Source organism: Dendrobates tinctorius, unplaced genomic scaffold (genome assembly GCF_039654945.1).
Source record: "Dendrobates tinctorius isolate UK_male_01 unplaced genomic scaffold, ASM3965494v1 ptg000093l, whole genome shotgun sequence".
Taxonomy (NCBI): Eukaryota; Metazoa; Chordata; class Amphibia; order Anura; family Dendrobatidae; genus Dendrobates; species Dendrobates tinctorius.
Window position 1 is genome coordinate 2,181,435 of NW_027361761.1, and position 12,827 is coordinate 2,194,261.

The following is a 12,827-nucleotide window of genomic DNA, read 5'->3' on the forward strand; positions in this document are numbered from 1 at the left end:
AAGTCTTTTCAGTTTTAGGTTGAGTAACCTTTTTCCACAGTTTTTAGCCGCAATTGTTCATAGATTTGTGACCTCCAACCATGTTTGCTTCTGAGAGACTCTGCCTCTCTCACATGCTCTCTTTATACAGTCATGTGATTTAGTTGAAAATTGACCTTCCGGCTGTTTTCATTAGCACCACTTACTTTTCCAGCCTTCTGTTAACCCTGTCACAACTTTTTTTGAGATTGAGTTCAGAAACCTACACCTATGAGAAGATTGGGTGTCCCCTTCTCCTGAAGATGACACTTCAGTAGGGACAATTACATGAGTGCATGTTGCTCTCCCCATCGTAAACCTAACCGCTATTCATTACGATGGAGACAGCCTCCACCATAGACCACCAGTTCTAACATGGATAACTTTCTGGAGTGACAAGTAGGAATTAAGGGATAGAATTACAGTAGTCTAAAATTTATAATGGATAAAAGATGGCAGTGTGCTAGCGTTGAGCAAAAGTATTGCCAGTGCCCTGGATAAGTACTACAATAGCAGTCCGAGAAAGCTGGCTTAGACCACAGTGACCCTCCTACTAGCCGGCATCACTGGCTCTTCTTATTAGTTGGCCTTCAATTATGTAGGCTCAACTAGATCACCCATAAGTCTCCAAAATATGTAGATCTCCATGGAATTATTTTACTAAAACATTTAGTGGTTTTGTGTTTGTACTGCGGCAGCCGACATGCACGTACTCCTCTACTATTTACAGCGGCGTGAGACGAATCCTAATTCTGGACATGGGTGCAGGTTTCCGAGGTGTGACCTACATCTATTAGATGTTTATGAACTTTCCTGTATGAGACTTCCCTTTGTTAGTACTAAAATGAGCTATATACTCCTTTTCTCCTTACGGAGGGCCAGTCCAACATTTGCATTACACAGACGGCCCATTGATATTTCACTGCTAAATCTCAGGAGTATAGGAACACCTTCCTCTTTTAGAATCAGTCCTAGAATGTTAGAGTTGGAAGGGACCTCCAGGATTATCGTGTCCAACCCCCCACTCAATGCAGGATTCACTAATTCACTAAACCATCTCAGACAGACGTCTGTCCAACCTCTGCAGACTTCCAAAGAAGCAGAACTTGCCACATCTCATGGCAGCCTGTTCCACTCATTGATCACCTTCACTGTCAAAGTGTTTTTCTAATTACTAATCTGTATCTTCTCCCTTTCAGTGTCATTTCATTGCTTCTTGTGCTTCCATGTGCAAATGAGAATAAGGATGGTCCCTCTACACTGTGACATCCCTTCAGATATTTGTAGGCATCTATTAAGTCTCCTCTTAGTCTTTTTTACAAGCTAAATATTCCCAGATCCTTTAACCATTCCTCATAGGACATACTTTGCAGTCTGCTCACTATCCTGGTAGCTCTTCTCTGAACTTGCTCCAGTTTTTCAATGTCTTTTTTTTTTTTTTTTTTTTTTTTTTAACTCGACACAGTTTTCCACATGAGGCCTGACCAAGGTCTGACTTTTGTACTCCAAATCTATCTCCCAGTGGAGATAGAATACACAAGACCTGTACATATGGAATGATGGACTGTGTATATACTAAAATGAAATCTGGTGACCGGGTAACCAGAGACCATTCTCCATAGTGTCCAGCAGAGACCAGAGCTCCTCTAATTCACAGACTATCGAGCTGCCTAGAATACCAGTAGGCTAAACGAGCAGTAGCGTAGCTACCGGGGGGGGCAGAGGGTGCGGTCGTCCTGGGCCCCTTGCTCTGTGGGAGCCCACCCAGAGCTACTGCCACGGGGTTCGCCACCTGAGTTGTAATCAGGGTTACTGGTTAGGGGCCCACTCAGATTTTTCACCCCCCCCGAGCTGAACCCCTAGCCACGCCTCTGTAAACGAGCCTACGTATGTCTCATATGGAAGTGGTTTTTTTTTTTTTTTTTTTTTAATTTTATCAAGCACAATTTTTAAGGGCCACTCTTTTTCGTAAAACGTATCATAGAGAGTAGACCTCCAATGCTTGACATAAGCTTCTAGGGGAGGAGAACATAAGCTACCGATAAAAACAGTTGTTGTAAAAATAAGATAAAAAAATCTTAATACTCCCACCATCAACCCCCAAATATCAATTCCTCCCATGATTCTGTGCAAACCTCAAATCCATGGAAGACGGAGTGAAGTATATGGCACTTGTTAAAGTTGAATACACACACACCCCTCTCCCTGTCTCTCTTCTCCTCCTCCCCTAAAAGATTTTTTGGCTTAGCAGCAGGTTCTGTCGCATGCGGACATTTCCAGACACAGAACAGATTTCTTATCACTGAATAACAAATGGCTCCAAACAACACACCAAGCGCTTATTAAAAAAAAAAATGGTATTTGGCCGCTGTCGCACATCCGAGTCGTTTCGACAAGAACCAGGTGTTTTGTTGGCTGACGGGAGGTTTGTCAATACAAGGTTTGGTTATCGGGTCTCATTTCCTACTCGGCGTCTGTTTCATTATTGGTATTTTTTTTTTTCCTTCTTCCATTGTTTGTTTGTTTTTTTTTTTTTTTTCTTTCCTTCTCTCTCCCTCTTTTTAATATATGAACTGATCCGCAAAGGGCATCTTTTGGGATGAAGGACAGACTGGCACAGGCTGGAGCCTCGCCAAGACTGCTTGGAATTGGGATGATTGCCATGCTGGGAGCGAGGAAAGACCGTACAGAAAGAACGGGGGGGTAAAAAAAAAAAAGGCAAGACTTGGCAGAGCTCAGTCAAATCAGTTTCTTTTGTCTGCCTTTTCGACTTGAGCTTCAGGAAAGAAATCCATTCCGGGCTAAAAAAGGAGAATTCTGCACTTTTTTTTTTTTTTTTTTTTTGGTCTTTTTTTGGTGGAATCTGATTTTCTTTTTATAAATTTTTTGCCGATTCGCGGAAACAATGACGAGCAGTGTCTGCGATTTACAAACTTATCCTCTATTCCACGAAAAAAAAAAAAAACTTCCTTCCTAATTACCTGGTTGTGGCATTGCGCCCAGACACTTGGATTGGTTTTCTTGCAAAAGTTCTCGCTCGGATAAGTTTTTGGTTTTTTTTTTGTAATTTTTCTCTTTTTTTTTTTTTATACAAAGATGGAATTTTTTTGGAATTCTTGAAGGCCGTCTCTGAGAAAAGAAAAAATGTAAAAAATTTTTTTTTAATTTTGTAAAAATGTCTTTTTTCTGGTCAGCAGTTTTGTTTTTTATTTTTATTTTTTCCTGCTGGAGCAGCATTCTTTTTTTTTTTTGTTCCTGCTCATCCACCACCCTGTCATTAATGAATTGGAGTTAAGAACTTGCCGAAAAAAAAAAAAAAAAAAAAGACGACCGGCCGTACAGACAACTGAAGGGCAAACGAACTGTGAGCATTGTCTATTTTCTAATTTTGCTTCTTTTGGTATGTCCCAACTTTTATTTCGGCATGTAAATAGTCACTCGATAAGACCCCGTCTGTTCCGCTTGTATTTGGATGAGTTCAATCCAAAAAATGTTTTCTGTCCCACTATTAATATTCGCATTGTAAATGGCAGGGGGTAGTAATCTGAACCAGGACATTACATGTTTGTTTGGGCCTCATTTGGTGTCTATTGACTGCAATGAGTTTTTTTTTTTTTTTTTTTTTTTTTTTAAGGTGGTTCCAATTTTAATGTTTTTGGAAAATGAAAAATTCCACGGTAGAAATTATGTAGAAGCAGTTAACAACCTACAGTATTATTCTACCATTCTTCAGTTTAGCTTGGGATGGGATTTGCACAAATTTTATGGTTTAAAAAAGTGGTCACGAGTTTGGAATAACTGATAGGAAATAATAAATCCCTTCTAATACTTTTCCTAAAATTGGTTTGTGGATTGTTTACTTCCTTAAGAACGGAAGGGTTGGTTGAACTAAAACATTTCCTATCCCATTCGCTCTCAACAGTTTCAAATTTGTGAAAAAAAAAAAACTTTTTAGAGACATGAAAACTTTTTTTTCCCTTTCCAAGAACTGTTAACAGTTTAGTTTTATCAATATAGAGAATTAGGAAATCCCACAATTTTGGTTGGTGTTGTAAGGGGTAATGTGACGATTCTCGTCATACGCATTGGTGTTCTATTATATGGCTGAGGAATCTTGGAGGGGGGGGCCCGCATATACCAAGGCCTGGGTGCCCCCTCAAACACAAAGGCTTGGGTGCAGCCTCTACCTATGAAGCCTACTCATTACCTGTATATTATTCTGTAAGGCTGGGAATAATATTGAGAATGTAAAGGGACATTATTTGGGGGCTGGACGACAATCTAGACTATGAATAAGTTGATACTTACACCACTGAGACAGGAAGAACGTCACTGAGTGACCATGTATACCCCACCCCAGGATTGCCCCCAAAGATCCAATTTTGGGTGGAGTTATTGGAAACCTTGCTCTTAGAGTTTGGACTTTAGAACTGTCCTAAAAAAGTCTGTGACATACTTCAGTCTATCATTTGAAAACTTTTAGGATTTTTTCCTTTGACCTAATCATAACCTTACTAGTTAGCCTTTCGGATTTCCTCCCCAAGCCTAGATCTATGAAACCATCACAACCATGATGACTGCAAAGTTGTAAGACGTTTTCTTTGTAACGTTGGGCTGAATCTGCTATACACCATTGGTTACCAGACACTGTGATCCTCAGGGGAGGAAACAGATGACTCCGCCTTAGTATAAAGTTTAAAACTTTTGGCTTTTAAGACTTTTTTCATATGCATCTGTTTAGTGTGGTTTGGGCTTCCATGACCTTTGTCAAGGTCATATAATCGTGGCACATCACATTACATAGTGCAATTGCTTATTATTTGTGAGTATTACTATTCTGTAATGTGTGGTTCCATAATTCTAAAAAAAAAGTTAAATTAAATTGCACATTTCACTTGGTTTAACCTGTTTCCAAATCTGTGATTTGAATGGATGTCAGAGTAGTAAAGGACAATAATTGGTATAGTCCTAAAGCGGCATGGAATAAATGGAGCTATAATAATTTTAAGAGCAGCGTTAAAGGAAGTAAAAAATTACCCTGGATCAGAATGGAGAGGAGGCATAGCCAAACACAGTACAAGGGGGCACAAACTAAATTTTAATTAACGAGATCAGAAAGTGGTGGAATCGATGGTCACAACTATAATGTAGTCAAACAATCGTAGTCAAAAGTATACTAAGCAGTGTGAATTCAATTGCAGGAATAGATAAATAGCGCCAGGAGCTGGACCCGGACCGGCTTCAAACATGGCACTCACTTCTCTGATTAACTGCGCGTCGGGAACTGGAGGCATCTGAAGAGATATCCATTGAAAGTAAAATAAACCCAAACTTTGGTCACATGAAAATATAAGCTGAAAGCATTTTTGGAAGGACTTTATAAAATACCCATGGTGAAAGAATGCTGCTTATAGGAATTGCTTCACGTAGCGTCAGCCATCAAAAGTGTTGTCCCATCCAAGGATCACTTTATAGATCACGACCATCTGATCGTTCCAAGTTCCTTTCTTGGCACACCTTGGAAAAGCATGTGGTTAGAGTGTGATCTACAGAAATCAGATAAGTGTTGTAGGTCCCATTTTTGACATCCTCTGCAAACAGCTTATTTTGCTGGTGGAGGAGCCTTTTCTAGCCAGATATTTAATGAGGACCTGTCACTTGCTCAAAAAAATAGCGATAAGCACTTTGTAAAAATCCCTAAGCTTTACTGATTCTGCCAATCTTTTCCATTTTGCACTGGGTCGCTCCATGACAGAGATATTCACATTTGTTGCTTTTAGAGCACAATATGTGAAATCTCTGCTTTGCAGATCAACCAGCTGTTTATTCAAAAAAATTTCAGGGCGCATGCGCTTTCACCCTTCCCTCCCAGACAATGCCCATCACAGCTGGACAACTGATCTCTCAGATGTTGCCTAGCTGTGATTGGGAGAGAAGGGTGAAAGTGCATGTCCTAGAAAACTCTGAAGAAATGTCCCAGTTGAGCTACCAAGCAGAGAGTTCACATACTGTCCTCCTAAAGCAACATATGTGAAAATCTTTGCAATGGCGCAACCCTGTGCAAAACTGTATAGAGCCATGGAATCTGGGGAACTCTGGGATTTTTTACAAGGCATTTGATTCAATTTTTTGAGCAAGTGACAGGTCGCCTTTAAATGGAGTTTCTTGGAAGCCATTGAGAAGAACAAAGCTTGTCATCATGTTGCACCCTTTTAAAATCTGTTCCTGTGACAAACAACTTTTAGAACTTTTTTTTTTTGCTATTTTTTAGGAGATTGAAAGCGCTGTGGGACAGTTATAAGATTCTCAGCACAGGAACATTTTATTTGAACACATTCAATTGTGGAAGTTATTATTATTCCAAGATCTATTGAATAAAATGTTCTTTCATTCGTGGGAAAACTCCTTTAAATTCCCCATCCCTTATTGTTACTCGCCTGTCTCGGCTCCAGTGTCGGACCTATTCCCATCTCCTATGGCCACCTCCCTTTGCTGTGATTCATGTTGGATTTTTCCAGTTACCTGGCAAGTTCCGTAGACCTCATCACACAAGGCCTTTTCATACAACTATGGTTCTGTCTGAGTATTCAGTAGCTTTGCATTGAGTTACCATGTCTAATTTGGGAGTTTTGCTTCATCGTCCATTAATTTCAGCTGCTTACTCATCACTTCAGTGAACTTCTGCTTGTTTATCATCTGCCTGCATTTACTTTCTGGCTCAGAACTCTGGATAACCATTCATCTGCTGTAAGCATAACAAACTCGTCTCTACTAATACTGCTGCTGGTCACACTGTTAGACCATGTTCACCTGTTGAGTATTTGGTCAGTATTTTACAGCAGTATTTGGAAGCCAAATCAAGGAGTGGGTGAGAAATGCGGAAGTGGTGACGTGTTCAAATTCAAAGAAGCGTTATTGGCAGGACTAAATACACATTAGTTTTGCCAAAGCAAGTGCACAAATGGGACTAGGGATAGGGACTGTAGGGATGTTGGGTAGGGGCTGTAGGAAAGGTGGATGAGGGCAGATCCAGGATGGGGCTATAGAAGTCCATGGCATAGGGAAGGTGGATGGGGGGGATGGGGCAGATCCAGGATGGGGCTATAGAAGTCCATGGCATAGGGAAGGTGGAAGGGGGCAGATCTTGGATGAGGGCTAGTAAGAGCAATGGATGGGGGCAGATCCAGGATGGGGCTATAGAGGTCCATGGCATAGTGATGGTAGATGGGGGAAGTCTTTCTATTATACTTTCCCTCTGACTGTTCCACTCCTGGTTTTGACTTAAAATTACTGATGTAAAATACTAACCAAACACTGAACTTGTGAATGTGGCTTTAAGCTGCTGTTAAAGCGTGGAACTTTTTCTGCAAGCAAATATCCACATTGCACGGTCAACAATACTGCCGGCTATTCGTTTGCTGATTGCTTCCATCTTTGCCATAGATAATTAGTCTGTTGATGGCATATAACTTTGTCATTAATCATTTGATTGCTTCAAGTCCGAAACTGACTAAAGATCTGCTGTTCCTGTGTATATCGGCACTCCAGGCTGTGTCTTTTTGGTGTTCGTCTCCAAATCTCTGCTTTCCATACTCCTTACCATGCTGTCTTTGTCCTTGCTCATTCACATGTTGTTAGACAAGTCCTGCCCTCGTCTTTGGCTTTGGAAGTCCTGCCCTCCCCTCTTTGGCTTTGGAAGTCCTGCCCTCCCCTCTTTGGCTTTGGAAGTCCTGCCCTCCCCTCTTTGGCTTTGGAAGTCCTGCCCTCCCCTCTTTGGCTTTGGAAGTCCTGCCCTCCCCTCTTTGGCTTTGGAAGTCCTGCCCTCCCCTCTTTGGCTTCGGAAGTCCTGCCCTCCCCTCTTTGGCTTTGGAAGTCCTGCCCTCCCCTCTTTGGCTTTGGAAGTCCTGCCCTCCCCTCTTTGGCTTTGGAAGTCCTGCCCTCCCCTCTTTGGCTTTGGAAGTCCTGCCCTCCCCTCTTTGGCTTTGGAAGTCCTGCCCTCCCCTCTTTGGCTTTGGAAGTCCTGCCCTCCCCTCTTTGGCTTTGGAAGTCCTGCCCTCCCCTCTTTGGCTTTGGAAGTCCTGCCCTCCCCTCTTTGGCTTTGGAAGTCCTGCCCTCCCCTCTTTGGCTTTGGAAGTCCTGCCCTCCCCTCTTTGGCTTTGGAAGTCCTGCCCTCCCCTCTTTGGCTTTGGAAGTCCTGCCCTCCCCTCTTTGGCTTTGGAAGTCCTGCCCTCCCCTCTTTGGCTTTGGAAGTCCTGCCCTCCCCTCTTTGGCTTTGGAAGTCCTGCCCTCCCCTCTTTGGCTTGGGAAGTCCTGCCCTCCCCTCTTTGGCTTGGGAAGTCCTGCCCTCCCCTCTTTGGCTTGGGAAGTCCTGCCCTCCCCTCTTTGGCTTGGGAAGTCCTGCCCTCCCCTCTTTGGCTTGGGAAGTCCTGCCCTCCCCTCTTTGGCTTGGGAAGTCCTGCCCTCCCCTCTTTGGCTTGGGAAGTCCTGCCCTCCCCTCTTTGGCTTGGGAAGTCCTGCCCTCCCCTCTTTGGCTTGGGAAGTCCTGCCCTCCCCTCTTTGGCTTGGGAAGTCCTGCCCTCCCCTCTTTGGCTTGGGAAGTCCTGCCCTCCCCTCTTTGGCTTGGGAAGTCCTGCCCTCCCCTCTTTGGCTTGGGAAGTCCTGCCCTCCCCTCTTTGGCTTGGGAAGTCCTGCCCTCCCCTCTTTGGCTTGGGAAGTCCTGCCCTCCCCTCTTTGGCTTGGGAAGTCCTGCCCTCCCCTCTTTGGCTTGGGAAGTCCTGCCCTCCCCTCTTTGGCTTGGGAAGTCCTGCCCTCCCCTCTTTGGCTTGGGAAGTCCTGCCCTCCCCTCTTTGGCTTGGGAAGTCCTGCCCTCCCCTCTTTGGCTTGGGAAGTCCTGCCCTCCCCTCTTTGGCTTGGGAAGTCCTGCCCTCCCCTCTTTGGCTTGGGAAGTCCTGCCCTCCCCTCTTTGGCTTGGGAAGTCCTGCCCTCCCCTCTTTGGCTTGGGAAGTCCTGCCCTCCCCTCTTTGGCTTGGGAAGTCCTGCCCTCCCCTCTTTGGCTTGGGAAGTCCTGCCCTCCCCTCTTTGGCTTGGGAAGTCCTGCCCTCCCCTCTTTGGCTTGGGAAGTCCTGCCCTCCCCTCTTTGGCTTGGGAAGTCCTGCCCTCCCCTCTTTGGCTTGGGAAGTCCTGCCCTCCCCTCTTTGGCTTGGGAAGTCCTGCCCTCCCCTCTTTGGCTTGGGAAGTCCTGCCCTCCCCTCTTTGGCTTGGGAAGTCCTGCCCTCCCCTCTTTGGCTTGGGAAGTCCTGCCCTCCCCTCTTTGGCTTGGGAAGTCCTGCCCTCCCCTCTTTGGCTTGGGAAGTCCTGCCCTCCCCTCTTTGGCTTGGGAAGTCCTGCCCTCCCCTCTTTGGCTTGGGAAGTCCTGCCCTCCCCTCTTTGGCTTGGGAAGTCCTGCCCTCCCCTCTTTGGCTTGGGAAGTCCTGCCCTCCCCTCTTTGGCTTGGGAAGTCCTGCCCTCCCCTCTTTGGCTTGGGAAGTCCTGCCCTCCCCTCTTTGGCTTGGGAAGTCCTGCCCTCCCCTCTTTGGCTTGGGAAGTCCTGCCCTCCCCTCTTTGGCTTGGGAAGTCCTGCCCTCCCCTCTTTGGCTTGGGAAGTCCTGCCCTCCCCTCTTTGGCTTGGGAAGTCCTGCCCTCCCCTCTTTGGCTTGGGAAGTCCTGCCCTCCCCTCTTTGGCTTGGGAAGTCCTGCCCTCCCCTCTTTGGCTTGGGAAGTCCTGCCCTCCCCTCTTTGGCTTGGGAAGTCCTGCCCTCCCCTCTTTGGCTTGGGAAGTCCTGCCCTCCCCTCTTTGGCTTGGGAAGTCCTGCCCTCCCCTCTTTGGCTTGGGAAGTCCTGCCCTCCCCTCTTTGGCTTGGGAAGTCCTGCCCTCCCCTCTTTGGCTTGGGAAGTCCTGCCCTCCCCTCTTTGGCTTGGGAAGTCCTGCCCTCCCCTCTTTGGCTTGGGAAGTCCTGCCCTCCCCTCTTTGGCTTGGGAAGTCCTGCCCTCCCCTCTTTGGCTTGGGAAGTCCTGCCCTCCCCTCTTTGGCTTGGGAAGTCCTGCCCTCCCCTCTTTGGCTTGGGAAGTCCTGCCCTCCCCTCTTTGGCTTGGGAAGTCCTGCCCTCCCCTCTTTGGCTTGGGAAGTCCTGCCCTCCCCTCTTTGGCTTGGGAAGTCCTGCCCTCCCCTCTTTGGCTTGGGAAGTCCTGCCCTCCCCTCTTTGGCTTGGGAAGTCCTGCCCTCCCCTCTTTGGCTTGGGAAGTCCTGCCCTCCCCTCTTTGGCTTGGGAAGTCCTGCCCTCCCCTCTTTGGCTTGGGAAGTCCTGCCCTCCCCTCTTTGGCTTGGGAAGTCCTGCCCTCCCCTCTTTGGCTTGGGAAGTCCTGCCCTCCCCTCTATTCAAGCGCAATAGATTGTGGACACACTACCTTGGTGTTAGATGTGGTAGATGTAAACAATGTGGTGGAAAATTGGCAAGTTAGATAAAAAGATATTTGGGAGAAGTGGTTCCAATTCTTTAGTGACGGAAAACCCCTCGTCCATTTTCACTCTCTGCATGTTTTTTTACCTTTTGGATTTAATTGTTTTGGACACATATCCATCTTTGGATCTTCTACTAGCCCACAACTTACCTGCCAGATTGGCAGACCGTAGGTGCGAGTAGTTGTAAGGACAAGAATATACAGTGGGTATGGAAAGTATTCAGACCCCTTTAAATTTTTCACTCTTTGTTTCATTGCAGGAATTTGGTAAATTCCAAAGAGTTCATTTTGTTCTCGTTAATGTACCCTCTGCACCCCATCTTGACTGAAAACAAACAAATGTAGAAATTTTTTGCAAATTAATTAAAAAAGAAAAACTGAAATATCACATGGTCCTAAGTATTCAGACTCTTTGCTCAGACACTCATTTAAGTCACATGCTGTCCATTTCCTTGTGATCCTCCTTGAGATGGTTCTACTCCTTCATTGGAGTCCAGCTGAGTTTTAAACTGATCGGACTTGATTTGTAAAGGCGCACACCTGGCTATATAAGACCTCACAGTGCATGTCAGACCAAATGAGAATCATGAGGTCGAGGGAACTGGCCAAGGAGCTCAGAGACACAATTGTGGCAAGGCACAGATCTAGCCAAGGTTACAAAAGAATTTCTGCAGTACTCAAGGTTCCTAAGAGCACAGTGGCCTCCATAATCCTTAAATGGAAGAAGTTTGGGACCACCAGAAGTCTTCCTAGACCTGGCCGTCCAGCCAAACTGAGCAATCGTGGGAGAAGAGCCTTGGTGAGAGAGGTAAAGAAGAACCCCAAGATCACTGTGGCTGAGCTCCACAGATGCAGTAGGGAGATGGGAGAAAGTTCCACAAAGTCAACTATCACTGCAGCCCTCCACCAGTTGTGCCTTTTTGGCAGAGTGGCCCGACAAGCCTCTCCTCAGTGCCAGACATATGAAAGTCCACATAGAGTTTGCTAAAAAACACATGAAGGACTCCCAGACTATGAGAAATAAGATTCTCTGGTCTGATGAGACTCAGAGAGAACTTTTTGGTGATAATTCTAAGCGCTATATGTGGAGAAAACCAGGCACTGATCATTACCTGCTCAATACAATCCCAGCAGTGAAACATGGTGGTGGCAGCATCATGCTATTGGGGTGTTTTTCAGCTGCAGGGACAGGACGACTGGTTGTACAGAGATATCCTGGATGAAAACCTCTTCCAGAGTGCTCTGGACCTCAGACTTGGCGGAAGGTTCACCTTCCAACAAGACAATGACCCTAAGCACACAGCTAAAATAACAAAGGAGTGGCTTCATAACCAGGGCTGTGGAGTCGGTAAGCCAAACCTGTGACTCCGACTCCTCAATTTCCCTTCCACCGACTCCACGACTCCGACTCCAACATATATTGCTTATATTTAAGTGAAAAATTTATTGTAGTACAATGTGAACATCAGACATTTAATCATTTTTATGATACAATAATCAAGACATTTAGATAGAACATAATATATATTTATTGGAATACTTTAGAACACAAAAAACATAAATTGTAAATCTGTAATACACTATGTAATATCGATTATACAGTGTGTATATATATATATATATATATATATATATATATATATATATATATATATATATACATACACTATATAATAAACTGTAAGTAGCAAAAAACAGTTTTCAACAAAAACATACTAAATAAAATTTGTGCAGTCGTATGAATTTGTTCTAGGAAATAAAATTGCCTCCATCAGATCCTCCTTCATAGATGACCTAAAATCTGACCTAATAATTTTAAGGCCAGAGAACAACCTCTCTACAGTAACTTGGGTTGGAGGCAAAGCCGTAACCACATGGGCAACATCTCTAACAATTTCCGGTTATAAAGGAATTGCCTCATGCACAGTCAGTTTTGATGAACGGTTGAATTTTTATTTTTCTTTGAGAGCAAGTGAAACATTTTGCTGGAATATGGTCAATCTGCTTGCTATAGGAGACAGAATGAAATCTTTTTCCTTGCAGCAACACTTTGCCTGCTCCATATCATCCAAATACTTGTCAAAGTCAAACTCCTCATCTGATGAGGATGAAGATATGGCAGCAGTAGCACTGTCAGAACCCAAGTCCTCTTGCGCCTGGCAGTCCTCCTGTAGGCCACTCATCCTAACTGCTACCTCAGTCAGAGCTTCTTTTTCTTTAGTAAGCTGTTGATCATCAAGCAATATACGATGACTTGGGTCCACATAAACAGCTGGCAGAAAAATTTTATTTTCCAATAGCTATGTCTCCGT

General features: G+C 44.9%; 1 protein-coding gene across 9 annotated transcripts in view; it reads left to right on the plus strand.

Moving 5' to 3' along the window:
* The window catches only part of MSRA (methionine sulfoxide reductase A), a 324,741-nt gene that overhangs the window by 43,380 nt on the left and 268,534 nt on the right, over positions 1 to 12,827 (plus strand). Inside the window, exon 1 of one of the 9 annotated variants that reach the window (XM_073586366.1) lies at positions 2,083 to 3,382. The exons of the other annotated variants lie outside the window; for them this stretch is intronic. The gene's annotated coding sequence lies outside the window, so the exon portion shown is untranslated. Of the gene's footprint in view, positions 1 to 2,082; positions 3,383 to 12,827 lie in introns of those variants that run through there. 9 annotated transcript variants of the gene reach the window in all.